The 13576-nt window shown below is 42.5% G+C and overlaps 1 protein-coding gene and 1 long non-coding RNA gene across 6 annotated transcripts in view; one reads left to right on the forward strand and one right to left on the reverse strand.

Annotated features, from left to right (window-relative positions):
• runx1t1 (RUNX1 partner transcriptional co-repressor 1) overlaps positions 1 to 13576 on the forward strand; it is a 62137-nt gene that overhangs the window by 25555 nt on the left and 23006 nt on the right. The window lies entirely within an intron of this gene.
• LOC135261650 (uncharacterized) lies at positions 2233 to 4035 on the reverse strand. Its single transcript, XR_010332005.1, has 3 exons — positions 3871 to 4035; positions 3655 to 3743; positions 2233 to 2291 (listed from the first exon to the last, which is right to left on the reverse strand). It is a non-coding gene; the product is annotated as an uncharacterized LOC135261650 (long non-coding RNA).

Below are 13576 nucleotides of genomic sequence, written 5' to 3' on the forward strand. Positions count from 1 at the left end.
CCCCCCCCCCCCCCCCTCCAAAAAAAAAGAAAAGAATTAGGGCTTATAAAAATCCCCTGGGTATGCTTCAGAGGGAAAATGCACTATCAATGACAGATGGGGGATTTTAAAATCAGACAAAATGGGGGAAACATGTCGAAAAATCTTAAGGCAGTCACCAGAAGGTGGGGGATTTTGAGAAGTGTTTCGGAGGAAATGTCAGGAGCGTCAGGGAACACTGGAACTGAGAGGATTTTTCTAACCCTGCGGTGTAGCCCTGGTTCTGCTCTGCCCCTTTTTCACCCAGAGCTGTTTTCACCCCGGCCTCCTTCTCAGTGGCTCCTTACTGTGTTTGGGGTGTTTTTTTAAGGCCTTGTCGTGAGTCACGTGCACTCCGTCGTCTCTGGCCTTACATGCCCTCGTCGTACCCGCTGTAAACCCTGCAAAATCTGGAGTTTCGAAAAGAGGGAGGTCTGAAAAAAAAACTGCCCTTTGGAACGCAACGATAAAAACAGACCTGTTCTTTTTTCCCCCCTCTTTTCTACGGATGCGCAAACGTCGAAGTATAGTTTTGCGGTTCTTGGCATTTGGAAAGAGCTCTAAAAAGTGTATGTTTGTCATTAACGTGCTGGGGCCTGGCATCAGCCAGCGATTTGCCGGTGACCTTGTTGTTGTTGCCTGAAGCAGGCCTCGGCCTGGCCTGCTCCACTCAGAGCCATTAGCGGGCGCAGACACTCCGGCACACAAATTGTTCGTATTTGAATGGCCTTAACAGTGGGTCACACCACCGTCTCTTACATCCCCTGCCTGCCAGATGTGACTGCGGTTCTTATTTTAAGGTTTCGGCGAAGGAGGGGCTGGAGGAGAGAGCGAGAGACGTGGTGGGGGGGGGGGGAGGTGGGTGGGCGAGGAGGAGGAGGAGGAGGCGGGGGAGGAGGGTGTTTTCGGAACCTGGTTCTACTTAGTACATCTCCATCCCGGACCGCATTTCATAAATTGTCCACATATTTTTCTGAGCAGGGAACTTAACTGGCTGTAATTTCTAACACATGGCCCCCGTCATGTGATACGTTGGAAAACACTTGCAGATGGGGGTCCCGGCAGGAACGAAGCGTCAGCCTGCCGCCAGGTCGCTCTTTCTCCCTCCCCTCCTCTCGTTCCCGTCCGTTCTCCTCTGACCGCGCGTCTGTGTTTTCAGTTAGAGGGGCGATACGTTATTAGTTCAGGTTTTTTTTCGGATCGCGTTTCCCCGGATGTAAAACACGAGCCTCTTTATTATCTGTTGAGAATTGATTTGGCATTTATGGCCGTGGACCCGACTCGTGTGTTTTAACATCGGGGCCCCCCCGGCGCCGGTGACCACGGTGACCGACCGAGAGGGCGTGCCGAAAAACCGCGCGGGACGCGGCGAAGGCGCCCCTCTCTTTCGGGCGGTGGCGGCGGCGGCGGCGCGGGGGCTCCAGCTAACGCTGCCGTAATTGCAGGATCTGGTTAGAAGAGAGCGGCGTGGGTCGGCGTTTGGGATGGGAGATTAGCGCCGCAGACACAAGCCGAACTGCAGAGATCGTGCTGCTCTAATTGTCCTGTTTTCTCCGGACACCGCTCCTCCTTGGCAAGATCCGCGTGCAAACAAGCGGGCTTGTTTATGTCACGCAGAGCAGGGACACCGCTACTTTAACAGGAGCTCTTTTCTGTTATACCACAGTCCACCCCCCCCACCCCCCACCCCCCACCCCCCAAAAGTGCTGTTTATTGAAATTAGGGAAAACTAGGCCATGAACCTGCTACTGTAATGATATTGTGGGAATCTGTACATACTTTGTCTTTCCATTTGAACATATGGCTGCATCTGTCAACATCCCGATAACTTAAATCTCTATGTCGGTCTTTTTCATGCACTCTCATGCACCTTTTGACCTTTCTGAGCCCCAGCATTTTCCATGCTAAATCACCTGGTGAAATTTACAGCAACCCAGCCTCCACAAATTAGCTTCTTGGTTTTTTTTATGGATGTCATGCAGGTCATAGTGCAGTCCTATAGATAATAATCATTACAGTGAAAGTGTTTTGAATTCTGCTAAAATGAAGTTTAGTTGCATTTACGTAGCACCAACAAGGGGAAATCTGCAGTTATTCATGTAATACTACATACAAGTATATAAGTGCAGTCAGAGATTCTGATAAATTGCATTTTATAAGGGGTTTTGTAGGGGTTTTTTTCATTGTGTGGGCCAGGCACTTAGAATCTACTCACATAGGAGCTAAATACGGTGTTAAGCTTTCAGTGGAATTACTGTATCTTTTGACACCTCCTGTAACAGCAAAAACATGAATCACTTTTATTATTTCTTCTTCTGTGCTACAAATCAGTGAGGCAGATGGTTAAAACAGACGTTCTTGCAAATCCATTTCGAGGAAGAAAAGGTGTGTTTTCATTTTGAAAGGGCGCTTTTGTTTAATTGCTAAAAAAAGGGAAAGAAATGTGCTTCCTTTGAGACACACATGGAAATTTTTCATCCACAAACCGGCACTCACAGAATTATAACTTCTATCAGGAGTGTAAATGTACGTATCTGTGGACAATGAATTGAATAGCAAAATAGTATTAATGTGTAAACTGGTCACTGATCCATAGAAAATGCACAGTGCATATAACAATTGAACATCTGTTTCTTTCAGAAATACAAAAAAAACAGGTTCTTGTTTATGTGGAGGGCTTAAAAATAGATATTTGTCACAATTATAAGTACTGTTTTATACAGAAATACAATCATCAACAGGCAAATGTCACCATATTGATTAGAAGGGCAGACACTGTACTGAGTGTATAATAAGGAATTTAACTTACAGTCTTAAATGCACCACCATCCCAAGTGTGTGCATACAGTATGTGTGTGTCTGTGTGTACATACTGTATTTGCCTTTTGTGTGGCAAGTTGTGTCAGTTGCTTTTCCAAAGGAACCTGGGATTAAAATGTTATATAATGCGGATATGACAACAGATGCTGCATAATAAGTGATATGATGTGCATTTTAAATCATATCGTGTCTGCATAATGAACAGTCACAACAATCGATGAGACCGTATGCTGAATTTTGAAACTCAGATATTTCCATACAATATTGCTTTAGACAACGCTACCATTCTGTTATCTTACTTTCTCAAAATGAAATTAAAACTTGCCCTTAAACTATACTGTAGCTTCTTTGTTTTAAATAAGACATTGCTGTTGAAAGGAACCATCTTGAATGCCTCAGAATTTCAGCTTTTCTGTGTGATCTGTGCATATGTTAGTCTGTTGGTAGTTGAAATTGAATTAAATGAAGTCATCTCGGTAGTTTACAGCATAATGCTGTTCTTGCACAGCCCCTGTTTGCAGTCTGTTTCCTACTGCCTACAGTAAAAACCTAAATCTGACCGTTCTATTCACAACTTCATGCTGGTTTCTAGTGAACAATAAGTCAATTCATTTCATAAGAACATTAAAACTCCTGTGGGCCGTGATAATTAAATGCATTAAAATTGTGGCACATGATCTTTCAGATCTATATAGCTAAATGCCTGCAGCATTTAATGCCTACAGCCGCGGACATATTTATTAAGGTATCGCGTCCAAATCTGTAGCTGAGAGCTTCGCTGTTCTGTCTACAACCGGACCGCAGTTCATTTGTTACCTGCATTCATGCACATCCCGTAATGTTTTTGTCTAAACGTGGTTCGTCCATGTTGGCTCATGCAGCTTTAATGCCCTTTTCCTACGGTGCTGTAAAGAGAAGTGTGTGAGGAGCTAGCGGCGCGGTCTCTTTAAATATTAAACTGCACAGGTTGTTAGCCGCTGCAGCTGGTAACCCTTGAGTGAGCGCGAGCTGATGCAGTCCCAGGGCCCTCACCTTATTTGATGGGATGGAATGGAATGGCTGCACACCACCTGGCTCCGCCGAGGCAGGCCGTGGGAGGAGCGCCGCTTCCAGGAGCGGCCTGGGACACGGAAGGTTCCGGAAAGCGTCCAGGGGGACGGCGGAGCCGGGGATCCTACTGCGGAAATAAATAAATAAGCCCTGGGAATAAAAAAAGGGTGGGGGCGGAGGGTGGGGGGGGGTGGGGGTGGAGGGTTGGGTTTGTGTGTGTTGTGGGGGGTGGTGGTGGGGTGGGGGGAGGGTGGTGGAGGGGTTGGGTTTGTGTGTGTGGGGGGGGGGGTGGGGGGGAGGGTGGTGGAGGGGTTGGGTTTGTGTGTGTGTGTGGGGGGGGGGGGGGGGGAGGGCGGTGGAGGGGTTGGGTTTGTGTGTGTGTGGGGGGGTGGAGGGGAGGGTGGTGGAGGGGTTTGGTTTGTGTATGTGCGTGGGGGGAGGGGGGAGAGGGAGGGAAAGAAGGGACATTAATACATCTTCCTGACAAGCAGGAGGGGTTTGATGGGACGTGTACCGCCAACTGTTCCATCTGGTGTTGATGATTGCATGGCGTATTAGCGCGCCGCCAGTTCATAATGTATTCCGGGTGCCGGGACGTCACTTGCATACCAATGGAGCGGCGCCCATCGCTTTCCACTGCATCCGAATTTTAATCATCCAGCATCTCTCTCACGCTCTGTCTCTGTCTGCCTCTCTCCGTTTCTTTCTTCCCATTTCAACTGGCAATATTGTCATAAACAACTTATTTGTATTGCCAAAGCTTATACATGTACATAAGAAAAAATGTATATGATTTAACGCAATGTATGTATGGAAAGAGTTGCCAGACGGAAAAATAAATAATGCAAAAATATTAGATAGGAATTTAAAAGATTCTAATCTCTGTTCTTCTCTTACCGTCCTTTCCTTCTCTTTGCATTTATCCCTCTCTCTTACATACACCTGCTAACCTGATTTCCCTCTAGTTGCTAGCTGAAGGTGTCGTTCTGTTGCAGAGGCTGCAGCAAATTGTCTCCATTAGCGGTTAGTTTGCTTCCTGTTGCCTCCCTGTTTTGTGGTTTTTAAATCAGTGCAAAGGGCATCCCTGAAGAAAAGGAACCTCTCCAAGCAAATATTTTCCAACCAGTCTAGAATTGATTCTGTTAGGTAAATGTTATCTCAGACGCAGCCATATGGTTAGATGTCTCTCTGCATAAATTGTTTGTAACAGGCAAAACACATTCTAACTCACCGAGGATTTGAAATCCATAGAAGCTGTGAAAAAATGGGTAGGGCTATTATCACAGATGTTTTCTACTTCATTAAAGCTGAACAAGTCAAGCAAGGTGGTTCTTCTTATTATTATTATTATTATTATTATTATGTTGTTGTTGTTGGTGTTGTAGCTGTTGTTTATTTGTTTATTTATTTATTTCACATAGCACTTATAATGTACATACACATGTGCCCAGGAGAGCAGCAGTTAACAGTTCTACCCTTATTGTGAAATTAAATGCAGCCCTGCAAGGTTTTTTTTTTGCATTTAAATCCTGCTAAATATATTCCTGTGGACAGGGGTACAGCCAAACTGATGGATATGATTTCTCTGTTTTTCTTCCATTCAGACCTTGGTGACACTGATAATCAACTTGAAAATGTTGATAAAATGTTTATCAGCCACGATCCATAGATGTGCGTGCTCCATCATGTTACACAATATGGTTTTCAGTATGTTTTCATAGCATTCATTCACTTGTTCATGTCACACACATGGCATATCATATTACTCAGGCAAAGACTACATACTGTATGCATGAACTGTTTAGGACTGTTTGAGTGCCTGGCCAGGCCTGACCACATCCAGTATGGTTTCAACAGAATATGATTTTACATAATTCAGCTTTGCTTGGCCCACATTTGGTAGATGAATTGTTTATAGTGTATATACTTATTATATATAGATTATAGTCATTAAAATGATCACTGGGCAATTTTCGCATCTCATTTTTGCATTTCATTTTTTTCTGCAGCCTTATCATGCAGCCCCACCATGTTTCTCAAATAATATTTTCTGATAATATGAAGTTTCCTATGGTTGTAAAATACAATTCTTGCCAGCAACACAGTTAAGGTTGTTATTATTATTATAGGATGGATGGCTGTGAGACACTGCAGAAACTTAGCTTGCATGCAATTTTTCTGAGAAATACGTGCCAGGTAGAAAATTGTTTCAAGTTTCTTCTTTAGTGTCAGTTTGGAGAGTTTAAAGAATTTTATTGTCATATCACATCTTTTTTTAAAGATTTTTAAATTTGTTTATAGATACATTTTTTGTGTTGATGTGACAACTCCACCAGGCATTTGACTTTACGTAGCCTGTTTTTGATTATTGTTTGCCAGCTGTTCTCTAGCTACTCATTTAGCTTCCATCATATTTTTCTGTGAATTTTGTCATTTTCATAGACACATAATCAACTGTGCATTAGCTGGGTATCTATTCATGATCATTTCATATGCCGACTGTATATTCGTCTTTGTCTTCAAACCAGAACCGAACACTTACTTCTATTTAACCAATTTACATTTTTCATTTGTACTTTTACTCTCTGTTGGAATACCCAGTTGTATTTGTTGGGCCATTTTGTCTGCTGTAATGTCCTCCCAATAACTTTGGGAGAGTTCAGACGGGCACGCTCGCTCTCTGAAGCTCATGCTGCCAGCCGCTGCTTTGCACAGAAGCTGTGCCGTCCTTGCGATTCGCGCACTGCTGGTGCACACAGCCTGCGCGAGCCTGATTGGCCTAAAGGAGTCACTGTTGTGGGATTAGGCGAGGCGAACCCAGCCCGCTGAAACCATCTGTCCTGGGCCGACCAACATTATGGGGAAACGGACACAGCTCCCACAGTACTCCCTGCCACAGCCGGCCCTGGCCTGGTCAGGATTTGGATTCTGGCCTTGGGCAGGTCACTGCTAAGCGCTAGCGTACAGACTGGGGCTCGGGAGGCCCTCAGAGCTCTTATGTTAGAGAATAAATTAGACAGATGGCATTGCTTTTTCCATCTGTCTGGGCGTATATGTTAGAAAGGTTTGATAAAGCAGGCCATAACATTTCCTGAGCATGTTTTGATTAGCTGTATCCAGCATTACCTATTTTAAGAACGTTTGTATTTGACCGAAGCTTGAATTTATAAATGCAGTCCAGCTTTGATATGATGTCAAAGGAGGAGGAAATATGTGGGTTTATGTGTGACAATAAAAGCATTTGTTAATATGACGTGTAGAGGAAGACAAATTGATTTTTCAAATGTGGCATAAAAGCAGATGCAATATTAATTGCAGAAGATACCACTGGATTTATTATGTGTCTATTTGCTGTTCATTAGGCTTTCTTGAAAGGGGCTTTTACCTAGTTCTCTGATCACTCACAGTACTCAAACAATCAACAAAACATTCGAGTCATATCATTTCCAATGAAATCTCAATTTTATAGGAATGCTTGAATGTTTGATTTAGGCTTGCAGTTTTCTTTGTTTACATTTTTGCCTATTTTTAACAATACCAATCCCATTTTAGTCTGAGGCATTCTATAATGCGAATATCCATCAGTCCTTGCAATTAGCCTCCCAGATTTCTGCATTAGTGTTAAGAAGCTGATCTTTCCCCCCGTTACCACCTCAGGAGCCATATATGCTCAACAGTGTTTGAGTTATTGTAGTCTGTGTAATCTCTGAAATGAAATCAAGATGTTCATTCCAGATGTACGTCTTACAGTTAGGCACAGCAATTAGAGGGATATTTGAAGTGGAGTGTATTATGTTTCTGGTCTTTTTGGTTTTCGTGTGAGTAAAGAGCACTGTCAGGAACAGCCTAGTGATGAAAGACAGATAAGAATAAGTCTGTGGTCGAGGAATGATATAGCCTACATGAACAGGCCTGTTGCTTTGTGAGAGCACTGAGCTGGTTCTGATTTCTTGAGACGAAGCTGAGCGAGAGACCAAAAAAGAGCCATTTCATTTCTGTGAGTCACCATGGTTTTCTTGGAACCAAGAAACAGGGTGTGCTTGGATCCTTATTTGGTTGAGATTTTGCTGAGTTTATTGTCGGCAGTCCTTACTCCACAGTTCAGTACCAGGGCTCGGTGACAGTGAAGCATTCCAGCGTTTAGCCGATCCCATATCTCAAATCGCGTAAACAATTAGGAGGATAATCACCGAAACACCACGGGGAGAGAGCAGCTCTGCTGGAGAGAATTTTCTCACCTGGTGATTAGTTAGCATGAAAAAAGAAAACTAAACCGGATGATGTCCGCAGCAAATGAGTCTCTAGAATTCATTCAAGTCACGGAAAGAAGCTGCCTTTTGACCAGAACTAACAAGGTCTTCGCCAGCAAAGGCTTTATGCGTTTCTTTAGTGTCACAAATCAGAGCTAAATGCGTGTCAGTCAAACAATCAATTATTGAACCTGCCATGGTTTAGCAATTGCATTTGACTACGCCAGTAACTTGGGGAAGCGGGGTCAAGCGATAGTGCTGCAAAGGATTGTGCTTCTGGCAGGATATGCAGTCAATCACTTGCATAAAGAGGTAGTTCGCTCCCCTGAGAAATTAGCCTCTGGTCCTCTGTTGGACGGGCTAAAAAGAGACATCTTTCTTCTTCACAGCCATAGACATTGATCAAATTTATTGGCATGTTTATCATAAATCTTAAAACAAATTGCTGTAACAATAGGCACAGCAGGCCGTACTGCTGGCCTTTTACCTCGCCGTCTCCACAGAAGCTGTTTATAAGCTGAGGATATGTGAGCATAATGCTAAACCTTTAATGGTTCGCACAAGAAAGTGCAGACGGTAAGGAGGGTACAAAATCAATAGTGCGCAGGCATAAAACTTTGATCCTTTAATCCTGAATGTAACAAGATGATCAGTAACATTGCTGCAGGTAATGAAAAGCATTAGGAGAGAAGTGAAGTTAAGGTCTTTAGTGCTCTTTTCTGCTTAAATTGGCCGCTGAATGCCCTCATTTAATGGCAATCTGTATTGCCCAGGCACATTTCAAAATGCATTAAAGGAATTCTCTGAGTATGGGGAAATTGAAAGCACTCTAGGTTCTCCCTGGGAGTACCAGTAAATCACTTAGCATTTCAATATCCACCCTGGCCTATGGAATATGTATTTATTCCGCCTTCAGTTTTATGTCATACTGTATTTACCATCATCTGCACTCTCACAGGTGAGGTATCTGCCAGATAAATTAACTTTTGAAGTCCTTAGCTGTGATCTCTTTTTGTCTTCTTTGTCAGCACTGAATTAGATGCAGATGCTTCTGCTTTCCTGTATTTTATTTAGGACCTCCTTTTTTTTTGCATATTTGTAATAGTGTTGTCAAAAATATTGATTTTTCGATAAATATTAATGTATCAATCAAAACCAGCACGTGCCATTTTCCCATGAAAAACTGGACTATTTATCAAGAGGAAAGGGCAATATAACAACGACCATTTTGTTTGCTCCGCCAGCAACAAACAGACGAGAAAACGCACACATATAGTTGCCCACATAGTGCAGCCACGTCTCTCTCCAGCCCAGCTAAACCTCTCACTCGTTGTGCTGCTTTTGACTGTGATACCCAAAGATATTTTGCGGTATTTCGTTATAATGACAAGTGCAAGCCTCCGCTACCGGTTTTGGTAGGAAAAGAACACAACACGCTGTTTGGAAAAAATTCTCATTTGAGGCAAACGAAGAAGGAAAGGTGAAGGGCACCACCAAGCCCACGTATAAGTGATGCTATCGCCAAGAGCAGCGCATAAGGGTCCGACCACAACAAATTTGGCAAAGGAACATGCCGCCCTTTACAAATAATGTGCATAATTTAGTTAGTGAGAGCCGCCATTTCTACAAAGTCACTGAGACTTTATGTGGCCTTGGTAAACTATCCTGGCTATGGTGAAACACTATTATGGCCCTGTAAATTATACAGTTAGCTATTGATGGCTAGGGGTTGGCGATATGGTGAAACTGGCTACCCCGTCACTTGTTGAAAATGCTATTCCCAGCATATCGTGGAGATCGCTGTTAGCCTATTCGTCAACAAGCGCATTGTTAATTCATCGTGCATTTATATTTCAACCAATGGTGTCATAGTTTTTTATGGGGAAAACTGCACAGAAACAAACAGCTGACTATATACAGAAAAATGTTTACAGTGCCACAACGTATTTTTCTACTTACCATACTATAGATGGTTAACTGAGTTTGCTAGTTGTCCTCAAAGGAAATGAAAATGGCCAATGTGACGTAAGAACTAGTCACAAAAGGGGGCTGGCTCCGTTTTTTGGAGCTGGTTTGGATTTTCAAAATTCGACATTTAATTAAGAAACCACCTTTATTTGTAAAACATGCTAAATGAAACAAAATAATAACAGTTAATGCAATTAACCTTTTATGTTTAATAAAATACTAATTGAGTAGGCTGCTGCATTGTTAGTTGCGTTGTGCCGGTTCAGTTAACTTGTACATTTTCAGTAGAACTGCTAAATGTAAATGTCCTGATATGTAGCCTATCGTATGCGGTGAAACTGGCTGAACATATCTTGATATGATATTTTGCCATATTCGACGCCGTTGATTGATGATTTCTACTAATGCCCAAAAGGCCATTTTAATGCACTAAGCTGACCCCCCACAGAGCTACCAGGCCATTAATAAGAGTGGTAGATGCATGCTGCTGTGATTGACAACTCACCTCTGTAATAAAGCTCAAGTAGTGTACACATAGTATATTACACATAGTCCATTGAAAATTAATGTTCCTCTGCACTACCTCGAGTTATCTATAAAAAATAGTTTTTAATCATGTCAACAGTTTAGTCATTCATTAAAAGTCCTTTCGAATGTCTTTGTCTTACCAAAGTTTTAAAATTTTATATTGTGACAACACTGATTTGTAATACCATGATTGGCGGTTTGTGGAATTCATGATTGTAAACTCCCAACAGTTTGTTTTCAGTATAGATCCCCTCCATTAAGGACAATTTTGGCAGTAGTTTGTTTTGTTTTATGAAAGGCTGCAATTTATATTTTTATTTCTCGAAGACTATGATTTCTATATCTTTACTTCCTGTTAATTTTTGTGCTTTTTGAGCATTTAAAATGCAATAATTTCATCTTCACTTTTGAAAATATGGAAAATTACACATAATGGGTCTTTTAAATTTGCAAATTGTAGGTCACTGTTCTTTGGAGGAACTTGCACATGCTCTTTCTGAAAAGGCTTGATGATTTTGGACACAGGTACCGTCCAAACGCCAGAGACACTTGCCGCAAATTCTCCTTGGTGCGATTGGTGGGGAGTTTAACAAGAAACAAATGCGATGGTGACTGAATGTTGGAGCCATCTTTCTTGAATTTATCTGAAATCCCATGAGCCACTGGGGGCCTGTTCTCTTTGAGTGTACGAATGGATTAGAGGCCGACCCCTTCCTTTATCATCCGGCTCCGTCGTAGAGGGGGAGGAACATAAGCGATGGAGGGTCGCACTCCTCACGGCCTGCCCTCAACATGAATTCAATCATAGCACTGACCCCACGGCTAATCCTCCACTGCAAACCTCGTACCAATATAAGCTCCCCCCCCCCCCCCCTTTTTTTAATCAAAGGAGGCTGTTGGTTCTATCTGCAACAAATCATATTGAAATATTGTAATATTACATTCAAGATTTTGTTTACGAATGTTTTCTTTTTTTTCTGCCGTGATTGTGTTCTACATTTTGCTTGGCCCCAGATAAGGGTGTTTACTTTATATTAGCCTATATTAACAAATGCTTTAGTAATACTCATATTGTTAATATTACTCTAATATGCGTGACCATTTGCAATGGCTTTCAGATCTGTTTCCAGTGAATGGTGTAATGGTGCTATTTGGTTCCTTTCCTTTGTGATGGCCCAGTTACACCCCTCTTCTGAGCATTTGTGACAGGGAGGGAGCCATTTGGCTGAAAATAATGGATGAATTTGTCATCTTGCAACAATACTCTCTTGTAGGACTCCAGTGTGTGAGGTTGGTTAATTTAAGTCTTTAATCCTGCATAAATGTGTCATGTCTCACCTCTTATCTTGTCAGTTCTTTCCTGTTGTTGTTCAGGTTAATTTACTTCTCATCGTCATCCAAGTCAATGTTTCACAACAGTTTCCTCAAATCTGTGAGACCCGTCAGGCTGTCAGAGACAACCACACAGAATCCCACTGAATGTATGATGCAGACGAGGGAAAAAATAAAGCCATATCCTCAATGGATATTCCTTTCAATCTCCAGAAAGCTGGTTTTAAAGTTGCGCAAGACTTCCATGTGGCCTGACAGTTATTTTTGTAGCATTTGGAATTTTCTAGATTTTCTTCTGAGATATTTTGCAACCTTCAGAGAGCTGAAAGCTGATCCATCGTTTAATTATGCCTGTTATTTTAGACCCGTTTTTTTTTTTTTTTCATTTTGACGCTTAAAGGAAATGATAACGTAAAGAAGCAATTTAGTAAAACTATATACTTCCGTAATTATCCCGTTACATCTTTACCTAATAAAATAAATATGCGGCTCAAGTATTTCCAGCGCTGGAACAAATAAACTATTTTAATGAAAACCTCATTTTTTAACCAAGGGTACAGAGTGTGATTTTTATTTTGTATTTTTTTTTTCGCTCTTGGCGACAAGGACTGTTATCTATGGAAGCGGATTCAGGGAGAGAGCTGGAGGGGTCTCGCTGAGCACTGAGCAGATTATTATTGGAGAGTCAGTCAGTTTTCACAGATGTGGTTTGGACTCTGTTGCCTTCACTGCCTCCCTACCCTTATAGCTCATCACCAGTGCCCGGGGAGGAAGGGTCAGATGGAGCCAAAAATTGTAGATTTTTATCACCCTGGCAGGACCTAGCCCTGGCATGAGAGGGGTTCTACTCCATTTAGGAGGGTTGCGACAGGCTACCCATGGAAAACCTCTGGCCTTTACTTGATTTGGCACAGGGCAGTCAGTGGACATGTCAGTCAATACACAGGTCGGTCAGAGCCAGGGGTGGGCTGTCCAAGTTCAGAAAGTAAATCTCCTCCCCAGTATTTTGTTCCTATCACCTGGATTTGCTCATTAGTTAAATCACCTGGCTGAGTTCATGGGTGGAAAAAATACATGGCAGGATTTTTACTTTTCAACCCCTGGGCTTTCCATCTCTGGTCAATGCTCAGGACAGTCAGCACATAGGTCAGTGTTTTGCCCAAAGCAGTAATGTACAGTGTACAGATGCATGTGCAGTTTCAAGGTGTTAATATTGCACTCAGTTCAGGATGAGGGGAACCTAAACTCACTGCACAGTTTATGACACCGTAAGGGCACTTCCAATGTAATTATAGCCTATGTAGCAATAAGAATGCTCCCGTCCTGGAAGTAAGCCTGTAATGCACGTGTTCTTATACAATTCAGTGTGGTGCACTTATACCTGCTTACATAGGAACGGGAGAGGGTAGGAGGGGCCAAGCGGTGAAGCCTAGGAAGTAACGGGAAACAGCCTTTACTGCACATGCTTGAGGGCAAAAGCGCTTGCTGCCCATTGAATTCAGTGTAGAAATCTAAGGTGATTTAACAACTAAAGAAAACCTCCGGTCCATTTTTTGTGATCATAAATTTCATTATGTGCAGCAATTTCTGAAATAATGTTTATTTTTGGT

The sequence above is a fragment of the Anguilla rostrata genome, chromosome 8, assembly GCF_018555375.3.
Source record: "Anguilla rostrata isolate EN2019 chromosome 8, ASM1855537v3, whole genome shotgun sequence".
Taxonomy (NCBI): domain Eukaryota; kingdom Metazoa; phylum Chordata; class Actinopteri; order Anguilliformes; family Anguillidae; genus Anguilla; species Anguilla rostrata.